Consider the following 23,662-nt stretch of genomic DNA (forward strand, 5'->3'; position numbering starts at 1 on the left):
AGGGCCCCGTATCCCAGCGCCACCCCACCCAGGGATGGCACGCAGGGGTGGCACGGGGTCAGGCTCAGGATCAGGGTGGTGCCACGGGGCCGAACCCCGCACGGATGGGGATCGGGCGCTCCGATCCTCCTCCAGGGGGGCTCTGAGCGCCACCCCTCACACAGCCCCATCCACGTGCGCCCCCCTCCCGGCTGGGAGCGTTCCATTAAAATTGGAAGAGCGCAACTTGCCGGCACAGCCCCGGCGCGGATCGTACACAGCCTGTCACTCACACATCACTTTGTAGATGCCCATAAATTGCTTCATTACCTCTTCTAATTGAGGAGAACGCAGCTGCTGTGGGGCGGTGACGGAGCGCCTTCCCTTTGAAGGATGCCTCGCTCTCCAAAGACGGGTCCGGCACAGCCGCAGAGCCCCAAACCATCCCAGTAACGCCACGCGCACGGTGGGCGCCGCCGGCAGAACCCGCACCAAAGCCGTGGGCCGGGGGCGGGGGGAGGGCGAGCGGCACGGGGAGCCCATCCCGCTGGGGAAACTGAGGCACGGTGCGGGAACGCCGCCCCCCGCGGTACACCAGAGGGGGGCTGCGGTGACGGGGGGCCATCCCACAGGGCCGAAAGTCCCTCGAAAAGTCCCTGGGGAACTTCCCGTCCCGGCGGAGGCGGCCGCGTCCTCACCAGCACGGAGACACGGAGGGCACCGCTGCCACCCCACGCCCCCGTACCCGGTGAGGGCACAGCGCTGCGCCCCGGCCCTGCGTGGGCCCCCGGCTTTGTCTGGGAGGAGCAGCGGCTGCGGCTGGGCTCGGTCCCCTTGCAGGATACTGCAGAAGGATTTACTGTATTGCAGCTTGTGCTGGCTGCAGCCCAGCGCACAATAGATTAGCTGTAGCCCAGGGCAGCACGTTGCGGGGGAAGGAAGGTGGGACTCATTCGGATGCAGATTGCAGGGCGTTTGCTGCAGTATACTGCAGGATCCGGACCCCCGCCGCCCCGCTATGGGGCTGGCAGCGGTGGGGCTGCGAGGGACCCACGCGTCCCCACACGTCCCCACGCATCGCCGCCCCCCTCCAAGCGCACCCGTGGCCGCGTTCCAAAGCGTCCCCACGGCTCCCCGCGCTGTCCCCACGCGTCCCCTGGCCCCGAGCGTGGGGCGAACACGGGGTGCGGAGGGTCCCCCCCTCCTCCCGGCCCCCCGGTGCCGGCACAAAGCTGGTGCAGGGAGGGACCGGTGACTGCGAGCAGCACTAATTGATCGCCATTAATTCAGCTCCTACCTCCCCGGGTGGCAGGGAGAGATGCTGAGACACAAATGCAGCCCACAGAGCTCCCAAAACGGGCTGTGCTCTCCCCCGCGCGCCCCCTCCCCCAAACCCGGGGGGGACGAGCGTCCATCCATCCCCGTGGTGCCAATGGGGTGCAATGGGGTGCCGGGAGCCCCGCTCCGCTGGGTGCCACCCCAAAGGTGCCGGGGACACACGGTTGGGGCCGGGCCCTTGGGGCCAATCTCCTTCCTCAGGGTGTTTTGGGAAATGCTGGCAGAGGGGCTCTGTGTGGATCATCCCCCGGTACCACAACCCCATGGGATGTGGGGATGGGGGATGGAGGGATGGGGGATGTGGGGATGGGGGATGCGGGGATGGGGGGTGCGGGGATGGGGGGTGCAGGGATGGGGGTTGTGGGGATGGAGGATGCAGGGATGAGAGATACTGGGATGGGGGATGATGTGATGGGGGATGCAGGGATGGGGGATGCAGGGATGGGTTATGCAGGGATGTGAAACTAAGGGTTGGGGGATGGAGGGATGGGAGGTGCAGGGATGGGGGACGTGGGGATGAGGGACAGAGGGATGGAGGATGGAGGGATGGGGAGTGTGGGGATGGGGGATGTGGGGATAGGGGGTGCAGGGATGGGGAATTAAGCGATGGGGGATGTCGGGATGGGGGATCTAGAGATAGGGGATGTGGGGATGGGGGATACGGGGAGGTGATGCTCACGGGTACCAGAGGGGGGAACCAACAGCCTCACAGCGATGCCACAGCACCTTTGGCACCATCACCGCGTGCCACCCTCCTCCATCACCCATCCCTTCACCCAGCCCTGAGCTCCCAACCCCAAACGCCTCCATTTTTGGAGCACGTGTGCGTGCCTGCAGCGGGGGCGACCGGCGAGGGGGGTACCAATCCAGCCCCCCCCAACCACCCCCCCTCCTCACCACGGTCTGGCTTTCAGGGGGGAGACTTTGGAGCCTGCAAATTGAGGCACCATAATCCTACGTCGGATGCAGTTTCCACAGCAACAGCGGGTCAGAGGGCAGCGAGGGGAGCTGGCTGCTGCGCCGGATTGCGGTTGTGCCGCAGCCGAAACAGCCGGCGGGGCGCGGGGCGAAGGCCGGGCGATGCCGGGGTGTGGGGGGCGCGGGCGACGCCGGGGGGGTGGGGGGGGCGGCGGGCAGCTCAGTGTGCCGCTGTCAGCAAAGATGTCACTAATTGTCTGCAGGAGCAGCAAAGTCTCGTTAACCCTCGGGCAGCCGGAGCGATGCTGGAGGGGGCGGCTGCCACCTGAGCGCGGTTGGGGATGTGGGGTTCGGTGGCGGCGCCCCCCGGATGCTCATGGGGTTGCCGGGAGCCCTCCCAGGGGGTGTTTGTGGGTCGGGGTGCTGCTCTGTGGGCTCCGGATCTGCAGCAGCATAGGGTCAAGGAGGTGATACACGGCTGATGGGGAGAGCGGTGGTGGGCCGGGGCTGTGTCCCACCCCTCCAGCCGAGGGGTACGGCTCCACGGGGGGATGCCTTGGGTGAGCCCCGCGCCCACCTGCTGGGATGGGAAAACACCACAGTCACACCCCACCCCCCCCCAGAAAATGCCACCCCCCCACTGCCACCCCAAGGCCGGGTCACAGCGGGGACGCACACCTTGGTAAGCACCCACAGGTGGGGGGACACAGGAATGGGGTCAAAGCCGCATTCCCACCCCACACATCCGTGGAGATGGGCAGCCTGGGCAGGTCCCTGCAGCACCGGGGACTCTCCCATCCCCTGATACAACGGGCTGGGGTCTCCTGAGCCTTGGGACATACATTTGCATTGCTGCAATGCTCCCGGCTCCATCCCTGCATGCCAGGTCAGCGCTGCAGACAGCGAGGCACCTCCAGCGCAGCTCACCGGGCATAGTGGGCATCCCGCAGCCAGCAGTGCCTGGAAGCACTGCCTCATTTTCGGCACTGCCCGGGGATCTCCTGCCTCCGTGCATCCCACCACGCGCAAACACATCCCCGGGTGCAAACCCAGCCCTGGGTGTGAACCCATCCTTGGATGCAAACCCAGCCCTGGGTGCAAAATCCCTGAATGCAAACCCATCCTTGGGTGCAAACTCATCCACGGGCGCCAAATCCCTGAATGCAAACCGAGCCCTGAATGCAAACCCAGCCCTGAATGCAAACCCATCCCCCGGTGCAAACCCAGCCCTGGGTGCAAATGCGGCTCTGGCTGCAAACCCATCCCTGTGGGCACACCCAGCGTGGTGATGCTGCACCCCACGACCCCCCCATTCCCCAGCACTGCTCCCTCCCCCCGTCTGCTCCATCCCACCGGTGCCACCCGGCCGTCCCCCCCCCCCACTGCCAGCCTCACCCTCCGGATACATCAGACAGGTCTCTTCCCCCCCCCCCCCCCCTTTCCACCTCCCCCCCCCATGGCTCTCTGCTCGGCGTCTGGCTGAGCTAAGCGTATTTAGCGCTTTTAATTGTTCTTAATAAATCAATCCCGCCAGCCCCTTAAATCATTTTTGTGGCTTCCCTCTCCGCCGTCCCCGCGGCTGCGCTCGCATGGAGCCTGCTGTCTGCAGCACTGCCGGGGGGGTGGGAGCAGAGGGGGGGGGGGGGAGTCCGGCTGCACCCCACGTGTCCCAGCGGGCAGAGCTGGGCGCTGGGGGGGGTACTGCCTCAGTTTCCCTCACCGTGTGGTGGGCGGGAGGGGTACGGCGGGCTGCAGGACCCCTATATTGAGGGGTGCCACGAAGGAGCGGGTCGGTTCTGCAGCCTCACGCCCCGACGGAGGGATGGAGATTCCCATCCAAGCGCTGCCGTGCCTCAGTTTCCCCCCGGCGCCCACCCACGGGACCCCCACCCCCACCCCATCGGGGGCTGCGCTGTCGGGGGGCGCCCGGCGGGCGGCTGCCTGCATGGTGGGGGTGGGGGGGTCCCAGCACAGCCCGGCGGGGCGGTGGGCGGCCCGCAGACCCCGCAGGGCTGGAGGAGAGAGCTAACCTTGACACAGTTGCAGCAGTCGCTAATAGCAGGCAATACGCCTGTTCTTGGGGGACTGTTGCAGTTGCTAAGATACTGGCAGCCGTGTGAATGGAAATGGGTCAGTAAACCTGTGGAGAGATAGTGTGACACTGTAACCAGCACAGCTGTTGCAGCCTACATCGAAATCCCACCCTTTCAATATTTATCACTCCCGCCTTCGGCTCCTTCCTCCCAGCGATTTTCCACCTTCCTCCCCGCGCGGCGCTGCGCCCGGAGGCTGCGATGGGGAGAGGGGATGGAAATGGGGGGGGGGGGGCGGCCGGGATGGGGTCGGAGCGGAGCCCCTCGGATGGGTCCCCCCCTCTGAGCGCAGGATGGAACCCGTGCCGAGAGAGACGGAGCAGGAAGCAGCCCCTAATCCCACCCCCCCATAGGAAAAGGGGTGAGAAGGTCAATTCGCTCCTGTCCCTCCTTCAGGCACCGTGGGGAAATTCCAGGCCAGGAGAGACACATCCGTCCGTCCGTCCATCCGTCCGTCCCGCTGCACGGCCACGCGGCTCAGCTGCAGCCTTGCACACACGTGTGCACACACGAGGGCCATGCACACCCCCCATTCCCTCCACCCCCCCCCCCCCCCCCTTGGCACACAGCGCAGAGCAGCACCGCACATCCCCAAACGCTGCAGCACCGCCCGTGCGCTCCGGCGGCCCCCAAACCTTCAGCATCCCCCAAAACCTTCAGCATCCCCTCCAAAACACTGCAGCGTCCCCGAATCCTGCAGCATCCCAAATGCTTCAGTGTCCCCTCAGTGTCCCCTCAGTGTCCCCTCAGTGTCCCAGCACCACCCACACAGTGGCACCCCCAAACAGTGCGACGCTGCCCCAAATAGTGCAGCACCCCAAATGCTCCGGTAGCTCCCTGAATGTTCCAGCATCCCAAATCCACCAGGATGCCAAATGATCCAGGATCCCAAATCCTTGGGATCCCTAAATCCTCCAGCATCCCAAATGATCCAGCATCCCAAATCCTCCAGCATCCCAAATGCTCCAGGATCCCAAATCCTTGGGATCCCCTAATACTCCAGCATCCCAAACCCTCCAGGATCCCAAATCCTCAGGTTCCCAAATCCTCCAGCATCCCAAATGTTAAAACATCCCAAATCCTCGGGATCCCCAAATGCTCCAGGATCCCCAAATCCTCCTAGGTCTCAAATCCTTAGGATCCTGAAATCCTCCAACATCCCAAATCCTTGGGATCCCCAAATTGTGCAGCATCCCAAATCTTCCAGCACCCCAAATGCTTCAGCATCCTAAATCCTTGGGATCCCCAACGCTGCAGCATCCCAAACCCTCCAGGATCCCAAATCTCAGGGCCCCCAAACATTCCGGAATCCCCAAACGCTCCAGCATCCCAAATCCTCCTGGGTTTCAAATCCTCAGGATCTCCAAACCCTCCAGCATCCCAAATCCTTGGGATTCCCAAATCCTCCAGCATCCCAAATGCTCCAGGTCCATTGGGATGCTAAAGCATCCCCAACTCCTCCGGATCCCCAAATCCTCCAGCATCCCAAATGCTTCAGCATCCCAAATCCTCGGGATCCCAAATGCTCCCGGATCCCACACTCTCGTGTGCTCCAGCATCCCCCCCCCCCCCCGTCCACGCGGTCCCAACGCCGCAGCCCGGCCCCACACACACGTGGGAATCCCATTGCGCTCAGCCCTCCGCGCTGCGCGGGGTCGGGGAGGGGGGGTGGGGGGGGGACGCCGCGTATCGGGGCTGAACGCCGCACCGTTTGCCGTCCCCGACCCCGCAGCGCTCAGTACCGGTGCGGGATGCGGCCGGCGATGTCCCCACGGCTGCAGCCGTGCGGGATGGGGGGGGGGGTCGAAGGGGGGGTGGGGGGGTGGGAAGAGGCTGCGAACATCTGCTGGAAGGGACAGTCCGGGAAAGTGTGCAGAGCTGCTGGAAGGGGCCCTGACCGTGCGGGATGGGGGGGAGAGAGCTCTGCCCCCCACCCCCCCCCCCACCCCCCTCCCAACGCTGCAGCTGCGCTGGGGCTCAGCGGGGAGTGGGGGCAGCGGGACGGGGTTGGGGGAGAGGGGAAACTGAGGCACGCGGCGCAGGAATGCGCTTTGGGGTCAAGCCCGGATCCCACGCACATCCCACGTGCGTCGGGTCGGGTCAAGGAGCACGGAGCGGATTTATAGCTGTACGGGATACGGCACCGCCGGGGATGGGGGAAGAGTTGCGGGGAGGCTGGGAGCGCGCACAGAGATCGCCTCCGCCCCAAAGGCGCTCCCTGCCATCCCTCCCCCCCCACCCCCACCCCCCCGCAGGTGGCTGGAGCAGAACGGTTGGTATGGAGACAGGGAAGCACGGGCTGCCTGGGTAAGGTGACATTCGGCAGATGCCAGGCTCGGGCTCGCTGCAGCCCGCCCTGCAAAGCGGCACAGGGAGAGGGGGCAGCGGGGAGGGGGCGCGGGGACGGCGGGCAGAACGGACCCCCTCCCCCTCTTCCCCCCGCGGAGTGACTTTGCAGAGGGGACAATTAGCAGATGGCTAATGAGATACTCCGCGCTTGGGGCGAGCACGCGGTTCGCACCCGGGTAAGGTGACACCGCGTCCCACGGTGGGGGCACCGGGGCCGCTCCACGCAACCCATGGCCCCGGTGCCGGAGATCAAAGGGCCGTCAGTGGGGCCGGGACAGATTCCCGTCACGCAAAGGGCCGGGAGAGCTCATCCGTGCCGGGGCGGGAGGGCCGGGGGGGCGCCCCGGAGCGGCCCACACAAAGCGCCCGCGGCCCCGCGCCCCCCGCGCCCCCCGCCCCGGGCTGTGCTCCCTGACCCCTGCGCTGGGGAGGTTGGAGCCCGCTAATGAGCTCGGCGCAGCCCCAGGCCCCGCAGCCCCGTCAGGTGTGGGGTCACGGCTCTCTCCAGGCCGGGGGGCCGCGTGGCACGGAGTGGATGCAGACGGGAGGAACCCGGTGATGCTCAGCGCTCCGCATCCCCCCCCCCCTACCCCTCATCCCCCCCCTCAGTGCCCCCCCATCCGCTTCGTCACGAACGCTCTGCAGAGCGCAGCCAGAAACAGCACCGCTATGGGGCACGGGGATGCCCAGAGCCGCGCACCCACCGCGGGGACACCGCTCTGCCCCGCGCTGCACCTTCCTCCTCCTCCTCCTCCTCCTCCTCCTTCTCCTCCTCTCTGCCCTAAAGCAAGGCAGCTCCGCACCGCTCTGCCGAGCTACGAACTCCACTTCCAGATTTTCAGTGCGACCTTCTGGCTACCTGGCTCCGGCACTGCTCGATGCCCCCTCTGATCTCTCCTCCCCTCCGGCCCCACGGCGTCCCCGGGGAGTGTGAGCCGGGCTGGATGGCTGCGGGGGGGGCTGCGGGAGGGAGAGGTCAGCCTGCACCTGGCCGCCGTGCCTCACCGGGACGGGGTGAACCCGACCCGAGAGGAAGAGGAGGGAGAGCGACGAAGGGCTCCTTTGCAAACTGCTTGCACGTGTGGCGGTCGCTTTTGCTCCCCCCCGAGCGCGTCCCCGACCCCCACATCCGACCCCATGGGATGAGGGATGCGGGCTCTGGGGTACGAGATGGGGGATGCGGGATGCGGCATATAGGATGTGAGAGGTGGGACGTGGGATGCGGCCCCGTCCTCACGCCCCGACGTTGCCGACCCCGCGTCCCCCGGCACCGCGCCAGAGAACCGGAGGGGAAAGAAGGGAGGAAAGACGTAAAAAGCCCCAAAATATCCCGAAGCCGCACTGGGAGGGGAGGGGAGGGCAGGGCGGCGGGGCCGCTCCGCAGGGCACCATCAGCTTCCCAACAGCCAACGGAAAAGAAGAAAAACCCCAACCCAACACCAGGCACGCAGATGGAACCCCCGCCCCCCCCCACCATCCCCCCCCTCTCCGCCCCCCCCCAGCCCTGCGCCCGCAGCCCCCTGCCCGCTGCCCGCCCCGCTCCCCCCGGCACCCCTCTCCTCTCCGCTCTCCCTTGCACTCTGCTCGTTGGTGTGTTCCTCAGCTGCAGGAAATTCCTGATGCTCTCCATCATGCAGGCTGCATCCCCCGCCCTGCCAAGGCTCCCCTCCAAAGGACAGACATGTGCTGGACATCCCGCGCACACGACGGCGCAGGAATCTCTCCCCTCCCCGCAGCCGCCGGGGATTTGCTCTCTGCTCGCCGCTCCTTCTCTCCCTTTTTATTTTCAACTCCTGCAAAGTGAGCCCCCTCCTCCCTCCCCTCGCTGGCGGTGACGGCGCTGAGCAGCCCAGCCCTGGCCGTTCCCCTCCTGCCTTTCCCTCTGTCTCCCTCTCTCCGCGAGACCGCTCCTGATCTTATTTTAATTCGTCTCAGACGGTGTTGGAGTGTTATTTTAAGAGAGAGGATATGCACAGACATTGTGTTTTCTGCTTTTTCCTGGCCCCGAGCCAGGCTCTCTGGGCTGTCAGCTACCCACTGTGTTGCAGTCACGTGTGGGAAGAGGCAGCCAGAGCAGCCTCACAACTCCTGGTAGCAGCATGGAAATCAAGTGTGCACTTTCTTCCCTCTGTATGTGTCTGTATTATTAATAGCGTCTCTCTCTGTGAGTTATCCATAATGTATCTTAATACCTGTCCGTCTGTAAATGATGTATTACGGCGCACACACACAATGGTGGCGGGGCCGGGTGGGGGGATGCTGCTGTGCGGTGTCACCGTCCCACCCTACAGGCAGCGGGGCAGAGCTCAGCCACCCTTTGGGACAGCCCCGGGGACGCGGTGATGCCCACGCGGTGCCATTGGCGCCGGGCAGCTCGCTGCTCCCCAGGCACACCACGCAGCCGTGGTGTGGGGGGGATGCACCCCCTGGAGCTTTCTGGGGGGCTCAGAGCCCCCCCACGAGCACAGCGCTGGCTGTGCCTGCAGCACCCCACGCCGTGACCCGGGGCTGCACACACTGCTTGGTCCCCAGCTCGAGGGGACCCTCTGTGTCTGCGGTCTCGGGGTCCCCCCCGTGCGCCAGCAGCACGGAACAGCAATGCAGCACGCCGCTCACCGCCGAGCTCCGCACCGCTCCGCAGCCACACGGTGCACACGTGGGTGCAGCAGCGTGCAACATCCCGACGTGCAGATGTGCACAGCTGTTGTCCCAGCCCGCCTGCACGCCGTGCTGCACATCACCGCCCGGGCACCGCGCGCATCGCCGGCACTCCGCCCCACACCGCGCCCCACAGCAGCACCCTGACCCCGGCCCCCCTTTCATCCGAGCCACCCCCATGCTCCCAATCCCACATCCCAGGGCCGCCGGGAGCAGGAATCCAGGAAGGCGAGCAGGGAGCTCGAGGCTTTGCATTTCTGGATTCTGGTTCCCGTTTCTGCTCCCGGCTGTTTCCATGGAAACTGGCGTCGGACCTGGGAAAATAAGGTTAGGGTTTGCATGGGGGCCCTCTGCCAGCGCCCGCCGCCCCCCAGCCGGTGGGCACACACACACACACCCCCCCCGTGATTCGGGGACACGGCATGCTCTGACATCCCCCACGCTCCCACCTCGGGAGCCCAGATCACAGCGGGTGCTGGGACACACAGTGCCACGCTCAGCCTGGTGGCCTCGCCACGTGCCGGCACGGTCAGTGGCACGGGGAGGTGGCGGTGACCCCAGCGAGCCACGTCCCCTTCTCACCCCCCTCCCCATCTCTCAGCTCGGCCCTACGGAGAACTTCACAACGACGTGGTGGTGCTAGAAGCGATCCCACCCCACGGACACCCACCGCCGCAGCACGCAGCCATCGGCCCCACAGCCCCACGTGGGCTTTCCCAGCGCCGCCGGAGCTCCCCGCCTCAGGACCCCCATTTTGGCGCTGGGGAAGGTGGTGGAGAGCCGGAGCGGGGAGAGAACCAGGACATGGCACCCCAGGGGAGCCGTGCAGCCTAATGAATGGAGGCTTTTAAAAAGCACTTTGAGTGAGAAGTGCTGGAGTAGGAACTAATTATTCCTCCTGCGTGCGCAACACACTCATACGCACACGCGTGCACGCGCGCAGGCGCCCTGCTGCCTCCCGGCACCGCAGCTGCACACATCGCAGCACAGCACCCAGCACCATGGCAGCAGCGATGCCAATCAGCACTGCCACAGCCCGGGCTCCGTGCTTTTTGGCCGCCCGCTCCCCCCGGGCACGGCCGCGGGACCCCCGTCGGGTGCCGTTGCTGCTGGGTGGGTGGGTGCTGTCGGGGCGCGGGGCGACGCTCGCCCTCCTCTCCCCCTTCCCGCGGCTCCCGTCGGTTTTCGGAAGGGTTCCCTCCGCCCCTTCCTCATTTTATTACAGATCCGCCATTTCACGGCTCTCCGAGGCCGCCCTCTCCCCGACGGACGGCACCTGGAGCCCCGCGCAGGTGTGACCTCGCCGAGGCCACCGGGCGGCCGTCATTATGGGATGCTTGGAGCCGAGCCCGGCCCCGCGCCGCGGCCCCGCCGCATCGCACCGTGCCAACAGCTTTGGGGACGCGGTGCTGTCCCCTCTGCGGTCCCCGCGGTGCGCTGCACCATTTTGCATTCTGGTGCTGACCGGGCCCTGCTAACCTCCCACTCCCACCCCCACAACGGGCTGCGTTTCAGCTGCTCTTGAAATCTGTCCAGGCTGGATTCATCACAAGAGCCCTCAAGCGGCTGCAAACAAACAGAAAAAAAAGAGAGAGAGAGAGAGGGGGAGAGAGAGAGAGAGAGAAAGGGAGCGAGAAAAGCGATCGATCGGCGCTGGGGGGCCCGAGCCCCTCCGGTGGCTCCGACCCGGCCCCCGACTCACGGCCGCACCGAGCACGGGGGCGCGGGGAAGGGGCTGCGGGGGGCTCGGGCGTGGGAACGGGGTGCCCGCAGCCCCCGGTGGCGATGCGGCGCTGCTCCTCTCCGCTCCCCTTCCCGGTGCACCGCTCTGCAACTTCCCTCTTGTGGTTACTGCAGTTCAGAAAGCAAACAGGAGAGAGAAATAGGAAATCGCAGGGATTGCGGCGCGGGGGCCGGGCTGGGGTGCGCCCTGCGCCGTGCCGGGGGGAACCCCGCGGGGTCGGTGCACGGGGGGGCAGAACCCGTGCCACGGTGGGGGGGAAGACGGGTCGGGTGACACGGGGTTATGCCGGGCACCCCGCCCCGTCCTGGCCGGGATGAAGGGCAGGGAACGTCGCGGAGGGAATCGGTGCGGTGCGCCGGGTTTTTAATAGGGGCCGGGCGATTTTAGCACCGCTAACGATCCCATCTGCGGTTGCCACGCTCCAGCTCCGCGCCCGGCTCTGCTCTGCTCTGCTCTGCCCTGCCGGGGCCACTCCGGGGACGGGGACGCTGCAGCCGACGCGGTGACACGGTGACACGGTGCCGCGCTGCGCACCGGCTGCAAACACCGCAGCTCTGCGAAGGCTGCTCCGACCCCGACCCTCCCCTGTGCCGCAGGAATGCCGCCGCCAAGCCCAGCTCCCTTCGGCTGATTAGCAGAGACGGAGATTTACTGCTAATTACCCGCGCCGCAGTTGTGCTCGCAGGCCTGGGCATGGAGGGGGGGGGGGCACGGCGGGGTAGGGGGTGTGCGGGGTTCAGCCCCGCGCTGTCACCGCATCCATAGCGTGAAATATAACTGTGGCGGGGAACAGCACCAAAAGGTGAGTGGGTGATGCAGGTTTGGGTGTCACCGCTGCGCCGAGGAGCCCCGTGGGTCCCCCAGCGCTCAGTGGGAGCTCTCGTGTCCCCCGGCCCCGCGGCTCCGGGCTCTCCCTCCGCCTGCAGCATGCACAGAGCACGGCACAAGCCATCCTGCACGCCTTCAGCACGCGCACATGTGGGCCGAACTGTGCCCTCCAAGCAGGGGAAGCTGCTCCGGCCCCCGCCATCCATGCCCGCCCAGGGTCAGCTGGCAGCCCCACTGCCAAGCACCCTCCCTCGCCCCCCATTACCATCACCCATGGACAGCTGCATCCTGCTGAGCCCTTTACACCACAGCACACTGCCTGTGGGGTGTGGGCAGCTCCCCACGGCCCATCACCCGCCCAGTACCACTACGGCAGGAGGAGAGGGGCGCAGGACCGGCACTGCAGGGCTCCTCTTCCTCCTGCAATGTCAACCCACTGCTCTGCATCCGCCAAGGCTGCCCTTGGACGAGCTGCCGGCTGCGCTGCCTGGGTTGCCAAGCCCAGGACAAGCTCTTTAGCTGGGCTCTGCCAGAACAGATGCCTGGGCTACTGTAATTCTTCCTAGCACGGATTGGGAGGGGAAAAAAAAAAGCAACCTCATTTAAGCACTGCAGAGGCTGCTGCTTCTGCAAATCCCACCCAAGAGGGACCCCGAAAGCCGGAGCACGGAGCAGGGTGGCACGGGAATGGCTGCGCTGGGAGGGGAGGTGATGCACAACGGTGCACGGCGATGCACAGCAAAACGTGGCTCCGTCGCCAGCTGGGGAGGAGAGAGCGACCCGCTGCAAGGACAAGTGGGAACCGCGCGCTCCGTGCCACCGGTGTCCTTGCAGCCGCTCGCCTGCTTCATGTCGATGCTCCCCACCAAACAAAGATCCCGTTCTCATGGCAATGTCCTTTGCAGAACAGGCACAGAGCAACGCGCGGCGGATTCAGCGGAGCCGTGGGGAGGAGAGAGGTGGACCCAAACAGAGCCGTTCCCTGCGCTGCTCGGGAAGGTTTGCGCTCCTTCTCACGCTCCCTGCGAGTTTCTCCCTCTGCAAACCCCCCCGGTGCACCCAGACCCCCCCGGACACCCCACACTGCTTGGCCACAGGGGCAGGAAAGGGCTGTGCCACGGCCATGGCGCGCAAAGGAGGCCAGCAGCGTTTCCACAAAGATAGTTTCTTCCATTGGCTGCAGTTTGGGGCTGCCAAAAGCCAAAACAAGAATGGAAACATCCCATTTTTTTGGCCAAAATTCAAGGCAGGTTTTTTTTTTCTTTCTTTCTTTCTTTTTTTTTTTTTTTTCTCTCGTCTTTGGTTAGGAACGGAAATTCCCTGCCATGAAAACATGACGAAACCCCAAACCAAAACACAGCTCGGAAAGAAACCTTCGCCCAGTTCCCCGGGGATGCCGTGCAGGGCAGGTCCCAGGGCTGGGCGCTGCGGGGGAAGCGCTGCCACGGGGACCTCTCCGCCCACCAACACGCTTCCCCCTTCATGCGCCTTTGGGTGACACCACCGCTTCCCATCCCCACTTTGCACTGCCAGACGTCAAAACCGGCGCGACGGAGCTGGGAAGGGGCTGCTTTGCATACAGCACACCCAGATAGACAGGGGTTCTGTCTGCTTTCCACCTATCCTGAGCCCCTGTGCAGGGCTTGTGTGTCACGTCCCGGGGTGCCAGCACCCCCTCGGCGCACCCAGTGCTCGCAGCAGATGCTCTGCTGCAGGATGAATGGCCCTCCCCGCCCCAGGCCCCGCTCTGCAGCTCCCGTTCCGGAGCCTGGATCCGGCCACGCAGGCTGAATAAGGCTCTGCCTTTGTCCGGCTCCCCCCGTCGCGCTTCCCCTTATCTAGCCCGGCCGCCTTGCCAAGACCACGAGGCTGTGAGCAGGGAGAGGCCGTGCGGCATCTCCCGGGGCTGTTAACTCTTCTCTGCTCTGCGCACGTTCACCCAGCCCCATCCCAAAGCCCTCTGGCGCGCCCCGCTCCTCCTCGCCCCTGCATCCCAACCACCCCGCTGTGCGCGGCTGCACGAACCCCTCCCATCTCCTGGGCACCCCCGGGGGTCTGGGGGTGGGCGCGGGGCCCCGCAGCCCACGGGTGTCCCCGGGGCAGAGCACAGCCTGGCGATCTGCTGCACTGCTGCGCGCAGCAATTAACCTCGGGAGAGCAGCGCGGCCGCTGCCAAGAACCACATTAGGTGTGTGTGGCAGTGTCTAGACATGCAAGAGACCAGAGGCCTTGATCTGGAGGAAGGCGGCTCAGTCCCTTCCCCCCCTCCCCGTCCCCCTCCCGGCCTTGGCACGGGGTTCAGCCGCCCCAGCGCCGCTTTTCCCAGCAGGGATCGCCGGGTGCGGGGATGCTCAGCATGAAGCTGAGCCCTGCCCCACATCCCAACACACCAGGGGGCTCTGGAAGCATCATGGTGCTGCTCGGCACAGCACGGCCACGGTGCCGAGCAATGGGTGTCCCAACACCGCACCCCCAGGGTGGGCTGTGAGCAGGGAGGAGGGGAAGGCAGCGGCGAGCTGCGCCCAACCCACCTCCCAGGCAAGAGATGCAGCAACCGTCCCAACCATCCCAACCATCCCGGGGGGGCAGCAGCAAGCCCCCAGCACCAGGGATGGAGCTAGGCAGGGCCCCAACTCGCCACCTCCCCGTATCCATACCCACAGTGCTCAGCCACGCCACACAGCCGGCGCTGCCCATCCCCTCCTGGCATGCAGTGCCGCGCTGGCGGCCTCGTGGGTGCTGCGGGGACGGGGTGGGCACTGCGGGGACGGGGTGGGCGCTCCCCCGGCACCCCCTGCTCTCACCTCCACCCCAGCCGGCTGCAGGATGCTTCGGGAGAAGAGATTTTCCCGACGTTAATTAATTAAAATAAACAGCAAATTAAATACAGCAAAATTAAAATAGCTCCGGAAATTAATTTTCAACAAAACCCACCTGGAAAGGCTGGATATTTAAAGAATTAATGGAGCCCTCTGAGACCATAAAGAACCGCCGAGCTCCCGGCATCCGCCAGCCCCCTCCGACACCCCCAGGGAGCGCGGGGCCGTGGGGAAATGAGGACGGGACCCCCGACCGGAGCCCGCCCCGTACCCGCACGCCTTGTCCCCACACCGCCCGGAGCCGCCGCGTGGCCCTGCTGGTGGCTGCACGTGGCTGCCGTGCGAGAGCGAAGCGGTGAGGGAGAGGAGGGAGCAGAGGGAGGAGGAGAGGCTGAGCTCGCAGCTCTGCTCCTCCTGCTGTGCGCTGCGCGGCACGGCGCGCTCCGGCTCGCACCCTCCCGGCACAAACCTTGCAAAACCACCACCTCCAAAAACCCCGCTGCTCACCCCACGCTTAATCCCCATAACCACGGCTGGATTAGAGGGCGGCAGGGCTGGGAAAAGCTCCTTACGGGGGGGGTGCGAGGGGCCGGGACCCCCCCCCACAGCTGCACCGCGCAGCGCACGGGGCTGGGAGCCCCCCCGGCCTCCCCGGTGCCGTTTCCTCTCCCCGCACCCTGGGCGTGTGCACCGGGAAACACCGGTGAGCAAAAAAGCTCCGGAAGGAAACAGAGAAAGCGAGAAAGAAGCGCGCAGGTGGGGAGCAGGAGAGCTCGGGGCCGCCCCCGGCCCGGCAGCGGGGGGGGGGGGGGCGCTGCCTGCAAACCGCACGCGCCCCACAGCCGCTCCCCCCCGTGGGGAAACCGAGGCGCGGAGGGGGCGGCTCCGCACCCCCGCCCTCCCCAGCGCTGTGGCCGGGATGACACCAACTCCTCCCGCTCCACCCTGTTCCTGCAGGAACCCACGAGCCCCAGCGCCGGGCGCACCGCCAGCATCGCCGCTCCCACCCGCACACGGCACTGGGATCGGCTCCGGCCTCGCACCCGCACCGCGTCCCGCAGTGTCACCGCGACCTCGGCCCCGCGCCCTGCCAGGTTTCCCCTCCGCTTGCCAGCGATGCCAGCGGGCAGAGGTGGAGGACGATGGAAGCAGGGGGCGAAGGAAGGGTGTGGGGAGGGAGAGGGTGGCTATTTTTCCTCCCCCCCCCGTTTATTTTCTTGCTGCGGACAAAGGTGGCTCTGCGTGCCGGCCGGGAGGGCACGGGACGCCGGTGGGGCAGCCGCTCCGGGGCTTTGGGTGGCCGCTTCCTCCGCACACAGATGGCTGTTTCGACTCAGTCGAGCGCTTGACCTAAATCTCCTCCTGATCCACGGGAGCTGCAGTCCCTCAGCAGCACAGCTCAAGGCGAGGAGGAGGAGGAGGAGGAGGAGGAGGAGGAGGAGGAGGAGGAAGGGAGCCAGCTGCAGACCGGCGGGAGGGTCACGCCGTGGGGTCCCCACCCCGGGGCTGGCGGAGGGTGGAAATCTCCACCATCTCCGACCTATCTCCGCCATCTCCCAAACCTCCGAAACCTCGGAAATCTCCAAAATCTCCGGAATCTCCCACGCTTGGAGCCCCGGCACCCACTTCCCGCGCCTGCGCGCCCGGCCCCGCAGCTTCGACGCCCCGGCAGCCCACTTCCTCGCCCCGGGGGCCTCGCAGAGGAAGCTCCAACGGTTCCGAAAGTTTTCGGCTGTGACTCAGCCGCTGGCTGGGGTGGCCGAGGTCGGCCCCGACGTGGGGCCGCGGGACCCCGGCGGTTCGGGGGGATTTTTGGGCTCCCCAGACGAGGGCTGTCTGCACCGCGCCGCGCTCCACCCCCAGTGTCAGAGCAGCCCAAACCGGCTCCCAGCGACAGCAGAAAGCTTTTAAAATCCCCTACGCGCGGCATGACTCACTCCAAAGCCAGTGCCCAAAACAAGCTCCGACACGGAGAGGAATGGAGACGGCAGAGATGTTGGGGGCGGGCAGGAGGGGCTGGGGAGGGCCGGGGAGGGGGAAAAGGGGGAGAGAGGGAGACAGAAGGAGGCAGAGAAAGAGAAGAGGCAGAAATAACAGCATCTGAAACTCTGCCTGCTGGAGGCTAATTGGTTCCGGCACAGCCTGGTTTGTTTGGCAATGTTTCCTCTAATCCTTCAGGCTCCGCGCTCCCAGCCCCAGAGACGCGGGGACATCGCTCCGCCCGGCACCGACACCCGGGCAGCGCCGCCGCGGCACCGGGGGCCGCCAACCGCCGGGACCGGCAGTGCCCCCCGGGGGTCTCCGATCGGGGGCTACGGGCACCCACCGTGGGGACAGCCCCGCGCCCCTCGGGCGGGAGGATGCTCGGAGGCAGCGGCCGGGGCGGTGGAGGGAAAGGGAAGGGAAGGAAGGGAAGGGAAGGGGAGGAAAGGGGGGGCCCCACGGCCCAGCACGGCCGAGCCAGAGCACTCGCCAAGAGTCGGCAGCTTTGTTCCAGGTGCCGGCTCCCTTTTTTTCATTAGGCTAATGGGATGCGGATGCATTATTCCATTCCACATGCTGCTAATGAACCACTCAGGCCAGTGCATTTGCATTAATGTGCAAAGCACTGGAGGAGGGTGGAGTGGCTGCATCTGGCCAAGCCTGACCTTCCCGCGTCGCCCAGCCTTCCCGACGCGCGGCCCCGCGGCCCCCGAGAGCCGCGCGCTCCCGCAGCCCCGCACGGACCCTTGATCTCCCCGGGACGGCTCCGGCACACATTCCAAGACACATTAACCAGCCCCAACCTTCGGTGGCCCCGCTGCCGTTGGGCCCGCTGGGCTCCATCAGCCCTCCCAGCACAAACGCAGGCTGGGTTCCGGCGCCCCGCGTGCTGGGGACCGTGGCAGAGCTGCTGTGCACTGCGCCGCTCCCCTGCAAGCCACCACGTCCTGCAAGGAGCTGCCCCTTCCCTGACCGTGAGCCCCAGCGCCGCGTGTTTGTGGCGGGACCTCCCCAGGCTGCTCTGTTCTGTTGGGTGAGGGGAGCGGGGGGCGCCGCCCCCCCTGGGTCCCCCCCGATGCTGGCACTCAGCGCTGGGCGCGGGCGTCATCGGAGCCCTTCGGTTGTTTGTTACAGCTCCCAACTGCCTCCGTCCCCGGAGAGGTTTCGAAGGCGAGTGACCCAAGAACTGGAATGCGCAAAGCCTCCAGCAAACAGAGCCAGCTGCCTGCGCCCGCACAGGGGGGGCGGCGAGGGGAGAGCAGCCGGCCCCGCGGCACGGCACGGCACAGCACGGCATGGAGTGCCACGGAACAGCATGGCACGGCACTGCACCACGTGGCACAGCGTGGCAGGGCGCAGCGCCACATGGCACCACATGGCAAAGCACGGCACGGTGCGGAATGGCACGGCATGGCACGGCGTGGGGTGGCACAGCTCGGTGCTGCACGGCGTGGCATGGTTCTGCACGGTGTGGCACAGCATGGCGCGGCGTGGCATGGCGCACGGCACAGCACAATGCACCACGGCGCAGCACAGTGGTGTGTGGCGCGGTGCCGCATGGCACAGCACAGCTCGGCGCTGCACAGCCCCATGCACATGGCCCCAGCCTGCTCTCCCAGGGCTGACTGGATTGAAATGAGGTTGGCACATCCCCAGCTCTGGCAAGAGGCCTCACTCTGCCCCACAAACCACTTGAGCTCCCCTTTCCTCGCTCCTGCCTGCTCCCCGCCTGGGTTTTGGAGGCACGCGGACATCCTGACCTAGAGACATATGTGGGGAGGATGCTGTGCTCCCCACCTGGCTCCAGACCTGAATCCCTGGGAGGCCAGAGGACCTCTAGGACAAACAAAGCCACCCCAGGTGCCAGGAGGGAGGGAGGACAGACACAGCCCTGCTGCCCTCCAGGTCTGCAGGGGATCCGGTGGGGTCTCAGACAGCTCCGTGTCCGCGAGTGTGCAGAGCCCCAGCGCCCGAGCGCGTGCACGCGGATGTCTGGGTTTGTCACAGCCTGGTGAGCAAGTTAATCTCAGGCTCCCTGACACGTGGAATAAAATCGCGATCCCATAATGGAATTCATTCGTCTTCCTGTCCAGGCACAGAACAAGCCCCCTGCCGGAGCCGGGGCGCGGGAGCCGGGGCCAGGCACTCACTGGGGGACCCCACTGCCCTGCTGGGAACCACAGGTGTGTGGGAGTTCCTGTGGGGCACTGTGAAGCACTCAGTGCTGTGCTGTGTCCCCTCCCTGGGCGCTGCTGGGGTGGGCAATGTGGGTATGCCAGGCCGGACCTGCAGCGTGCCTAAATGGGACGGGAAACTGAGGCAGGTGGTGGTGCAGGGGTGAGGGCAAGCTGGTGGCAGAGCGAGGATGTAGGACAATGTCCCCATGCCTATCACCTGTGATAGTGTCAGAGCAGCCAGCCCCAGCCACAGAGACCCCACCGGGACGGCACCAGCTGGGACACCGGTGCCATGATGGCTTGGCACAGCCACGCAGCCCTGGGGGCTGGGTCACGCACTGCATTTTTCCCCTCTCGTTGCCACACTTACTAGCAATGGATAAAAGCCCTTTTGGGAGGCCGAGCAGAGTAGGAGGCTGCAGGACACCTTGTCTGCTCGGTGCCTCAGTTTCCCTGCAGCACCCGGGGTGTCCCCTGCCCATGGGCTGGGGGTCCCAGCAGCGGGCAGCGCAGGGGCAGCTCCCACCACCCCCTCCGAAGTCCCAACTCAGCAGTGCCGAAGGTTCGCCCACGCTCCTGCAACGTGGAGAGGAGGAGAAGGAGGAAGAGGAGGAGGAGGAGGGCTGCTCCTTCCTGGGCACACAAAGCCCCTTTCATAGGGAGTTGAGTTTGGGTTTCCTCCACCAGCCCGGCACCTCGCTGCCTCCTGCCCTGCCAGCGCGGCGAGGCGGGGAGGAACGCTGCGGTGGGAGCGGGACGGGCGCCCGGTCCTGTCCTGGCCTTTGGGATGCGAGTGGGGCAGCATTGGGCACCGCACTCCCACCTCCCCAGTGCACTTCAGGATCCTATGAGCAGGCAGCCCCCAGGGGTAAAGGGGGATTGGGTGGCCCCTTCCATCGCCCTGGCCCTCCCCATAATTTTTCCCTCCTGTCGGCTTTTAATTACGCCCCTAATAAAAGTGGCTTGCAGGAAAACGGGAGCTTTGTTGCTCAGGAGCTCATCTGCTCCCGCTGCTCCTTCCCCGCTTTAAACCATAATCCTCAGCTGGGGATGCTGCAATTAGCCACTGCGGGGCCGGGCGCCGTGTCATGCAGGATTAGGGCTCCCTTCGGTGGGGAGGTGGGGGGCCCGGCCCCAGTGGGGCGATGGGCCCGGATGGGATGGGATGGGCTGAGCTCCCTGCAGCCCCCAAAGCAGCTGGGACCCGCGGCTGCAGCCCCACTAACGGCCCTGCAGGAAGAGCAGGTTTGGCAGGAGATTAGAGCAGCTGGGGGGGGGGGGGGGGAGGAGTGGGGGGATGAGATGCTCTCTTACAGCCTCAGGGCCCCCCCCGGCCATGCAGCCCCCTGCGGCACTCACTGATCTGCCCCCATCGCTGCACCGATGCCAACACCAGTGGGGAATTTTTGGGGCGTCAGCAGGGGAGGCAAAGCTCCCCGACCCTCCAGGCCTCCACGAACAGGCAGACTCATGGAGGCTCATACAGCGCGTAAAAACAGGGCTCCTGATCTCCCCACGTCCACATCCAGCGCCAGGGCCTGTCCCCAAGGCCTGGGGAGGGAAAGTGAGGCACAGGGACCAAGTTCTCACAATGCAACAGCCCGCTGGGCAAGGAGAGATGTGGAACTGCCACACCTGGGAGATGGCGACAGCCCCGTCCCCAGGCAGGAGGGTGGCACTTGGAAGGGGTGCAACACCTCCCAGGGTAAAAGACCTACAGAGCCATGCAGAGACCCAGCAGAGGGGATGGGGACCACGGGGCCCTCGTGCACAGTGCTAATGCATATAGGGAAGGAGCAGCGGGTTGGGTCGTTCAGCCCCACGGAGCCCCCAAAAAGAGCCTGCGCGCAGCTCCCCAGCGCCTGCTCACCAATCAGCCTCTTCCCACGGCTGAGGAGGAGAGCGGGGAGCACAGGCGCTCGTTAGCGGCCGCTCATTAAGAGCCCTCTGGGAGGACCAAGGTACCCGGGGCACCTGCACCTCCTTCTAATGAGCTGCAGCACCAGCACAGGGCCCTCGGCTGCGGCATCACGGGGCCACGGCGTGGGGGCTGTCCCCTATGTGAGCTGCAGTGTGGGTTCCCCATGGCTGAGGAGAAAGGGAGGGACGCGCGAGTTGAGTCACAGTGACAACTGCAGCGGTGGCAGCTGCCGAGGAACGCCCTGAGCTCAGTGCCAGCACCGGGTGGCTCTCGGGGACACACGGCTGCCAAAGTGCCACCCCGCACCCGTGGGTGCTGCACTGCAGAGACGGCGACGATAGCACAGAGATGTCCGTCCCCTCCATGGGATCCTGGGGTCTGGTCCACCCAGCGGGTGTCCCCAGACTGGGACAGGGACCCAGATGTCCCACCCCTGGGGACCTCTCCAGCACCAGCACCGTGCAGCGCAGGGGGAGGGCAGCTCAGGGACCAAAGGACAGGGCACTGGGATGGCACCGAGCCCCCACCCTGCTCCCACAGCCCCCAGCCCCGACCTGCACGGGGCTCCCTCGTTAATGTTTACTCGGCTTCGTTAGCGCCAGCACATCACCATGGCAACCATGCAAGCTGCGCGCCGCCATCGGCGCCACCGCCACGAGGCGCAGGAATGGCACGTGGGGTCACCGCGGACCCCCACCACGGCCACCTCCCCACCGTGCTATTTGGGGCCGGGGGATGAGGGGGTGAGGGGACGTTGGGGGTCACCTTCTGCCTGCCGGGCGCGGTGGCCTGGTGTCACCCAGCCGTGGTGACAGCACCCGAAATGCCCGGCGCTGCAGGCCGCTCGGCTGCAGGCGTGTGTGCAGCGCTGCCAACACGCCTCTGCGGTGCATTATTTATAAAACACAGGAGCAGAGGGCTCAGCAGCAGCTGCCACCCCGCCTGGCGTCACACAGCCACCGAGCATGGCGGCCTGGTGGCACTGCGGCCCCGGTGACCAGCAGGGACAATGGGGATGACAGTGCCTGTGGGGCTGGCAGAGCCACGGGGTGACCAGATGCCACCTTCCCGCATGGCACGTGGCTGCCGCGGCACGTGGGGACATCCAGCGCGTCCCCACATCCCCCCCACATCTCTGCAGCACCCCGAGCTGTTGGGTGAACCCACTGCACACAGCTCAGGGTCCAGCCAAGGGCCGCCCCCGCCCCGTGCCCAGCCAGCCCTGTGTAGCCCCACGCAGCCCCCCCCCCCCAGAGCAGGATGTGACCCCAGCATCCTGCTCGTGCCATCAAGCTCCGTCTGCTACGGCTTGCAGGTTTTCCATAAGCCTAGCACAATTCGCCTGCCTCCTCCTCCCCCCTTCCAGTCCCACCTCTGGGCTGCGGGAAGGCTGAGTTCGGGCTTTAATTTTTCATTATTAATTTCCCATCGACGCCGAGAGGCGCCGGTGCTCGCCCAGCTGCCCCCAGCATCGCCCCCCGCGCTCCCTCGCGCTCTCCTGGAGATCTGCACCGGCTGAAGGCGAGCCAGGCTGCCGATAGGATTAATTCTGCATGACTGCCCATCTCCACAGGGGTATCTAAGACCCTCAGGCCTGCAGCAATCTTTAAAATTCCTCCAGCCCAACTTAATTCCCTCTTCCTGCAGAGCTGGCGCATCTGCTGCAGTCAGACACGGAGAGAGGGAGATGGAGGGAGAGGGGAGACGGCACCCAGGATGTGGTGGCACTGCTCTGTGGCTGTGTCCCTGCCCCAAGGATGCCCCTCGGGGCCACCCAAAGCCACACTGACCACCCATCGCCAGAGAGGGTTTGTGTTGGGGATGAAGGAAACTGAGTCACGCTCGGGATAGCCGTGGGGATGGGGTCTGCACTGTGGCCCCGATATGCTGTCACCTTTGACACACTGCCTGGACCCCATCACCAGGAGGTTGGCATAAAAAATGGTATTTTTTTCAAATACTTATGGTTTTGCCTTGTTGGAGGAGGCTTCTTGATCACCCCTTCGCACTCACCCTCTGCTTCCCTGCAGCCCTGAGGAACTGAACGCAGGATCTGAGCATCGCCTGGGGGCACTCCAGGGCCATGACTGTTGGGACAGCTCATGCAATGCAGCTATGGTGGGAAAACACACCATGGAGGTGCTGAGCACACCCCGGTCACCCCAGCTGCATCCCTGGTGCTCCTTAGCATCCCCTCCATGCACGGGCAGAACCTGGGGGCTGTGAGGATGAGCCCCACCGCAGGGCACGGAGCTGGGGCTTGGCCCCACTGTCACACCAGTGCTATCCCATTGTCACTCTTGTGTCCCCAGCTGAGGCTCTCACGGGACAAAGACCTCAACATCACACACGGGGACAATGCACAGCCCAACCCCACACTGCAGGACCCTGCAGTCACACAAGACGTCACCGAACACAGCCAGGCTGCAGTGTCCCCCCAGTTCCCCGCCATGCTCCGTGACAGCCACATGTCCCCAAGTTTTGAAGGCTCAGCTTCCACCACCACAGGGGTTCAGCAACCTGTAGGGGTTGGTGGGGGGAGTCTGCTGACAAACTCCCACCCCTGCCTCTGCTAGCATCAGAGCTGCCATCCCTTCCTCCTCCTTCTCCTCCTCCTCATCCGCAGCGACCACCACCAAACCCAGGAGACCAATCCCTCTGCCTCCTTCCCTGCAACTTGCACCATTTGCCTGGCAGCCAGGAGGAAGGAGGGGAGCGCAGCCCATCCCAGCTGCTAGCAGAGCTGGGGATACATGCATTTAAATCACTTATATCTTTACTTTCTCCTGCGCTGGCTGTGAGATGGGCTTTTTTTGCATGCGTAATTAGGGGGTGGAACAGATGGTGGAGGGTTC

The 23,662-nt window shown here is 65.7% G+C and overlaps 1 protein-coding gene across 7 annotated transcripts in view; it reads right to left on the minus strand.

Annotated features, from left to right (window-relative positions):
• AHDC1 (AT-hook DNA binding motif containing 1) overlaps positions 1 to 23,662 on the minus strand; it is a 43,460-nt gene that overhangs the window by 12,365 nt on the left and 7,433 nt on the right. For 2 of the 7 annotated variants that reach the window (XM_040651979.2, XM_040651980.2), the window contains exon 3: positions 4,266 to 4,375. The exons of 4 other annotated variants lie outside the window; for them this stretch is intronic. The gene's annotated coding sequence lies outside the window, so the exon portion shown is untranslated. Of the gene's footprint in view, positions 1 to 4,265; positions 4,376 to 14,841; positions 20,966 to 23,662 lie in introns of those variants that run through there. One more of the 7 variants, XM_046903665.1, reaches the window with a different exon arrangement.

Source organism: Gallus gallus, chromosome 23 (assembly GCF_016699485.2).
Source record: "Gallus gallus isolate bGalGal1 chromosome 23, bGalGal1.mat.broiler.GRCg7b, whole genome shotgun sequence".
NCBI lineage: Eukaryota > Metazoa > Chordata > Aves > Galliformes > Phasianidae > Gallus > Gallus gallus.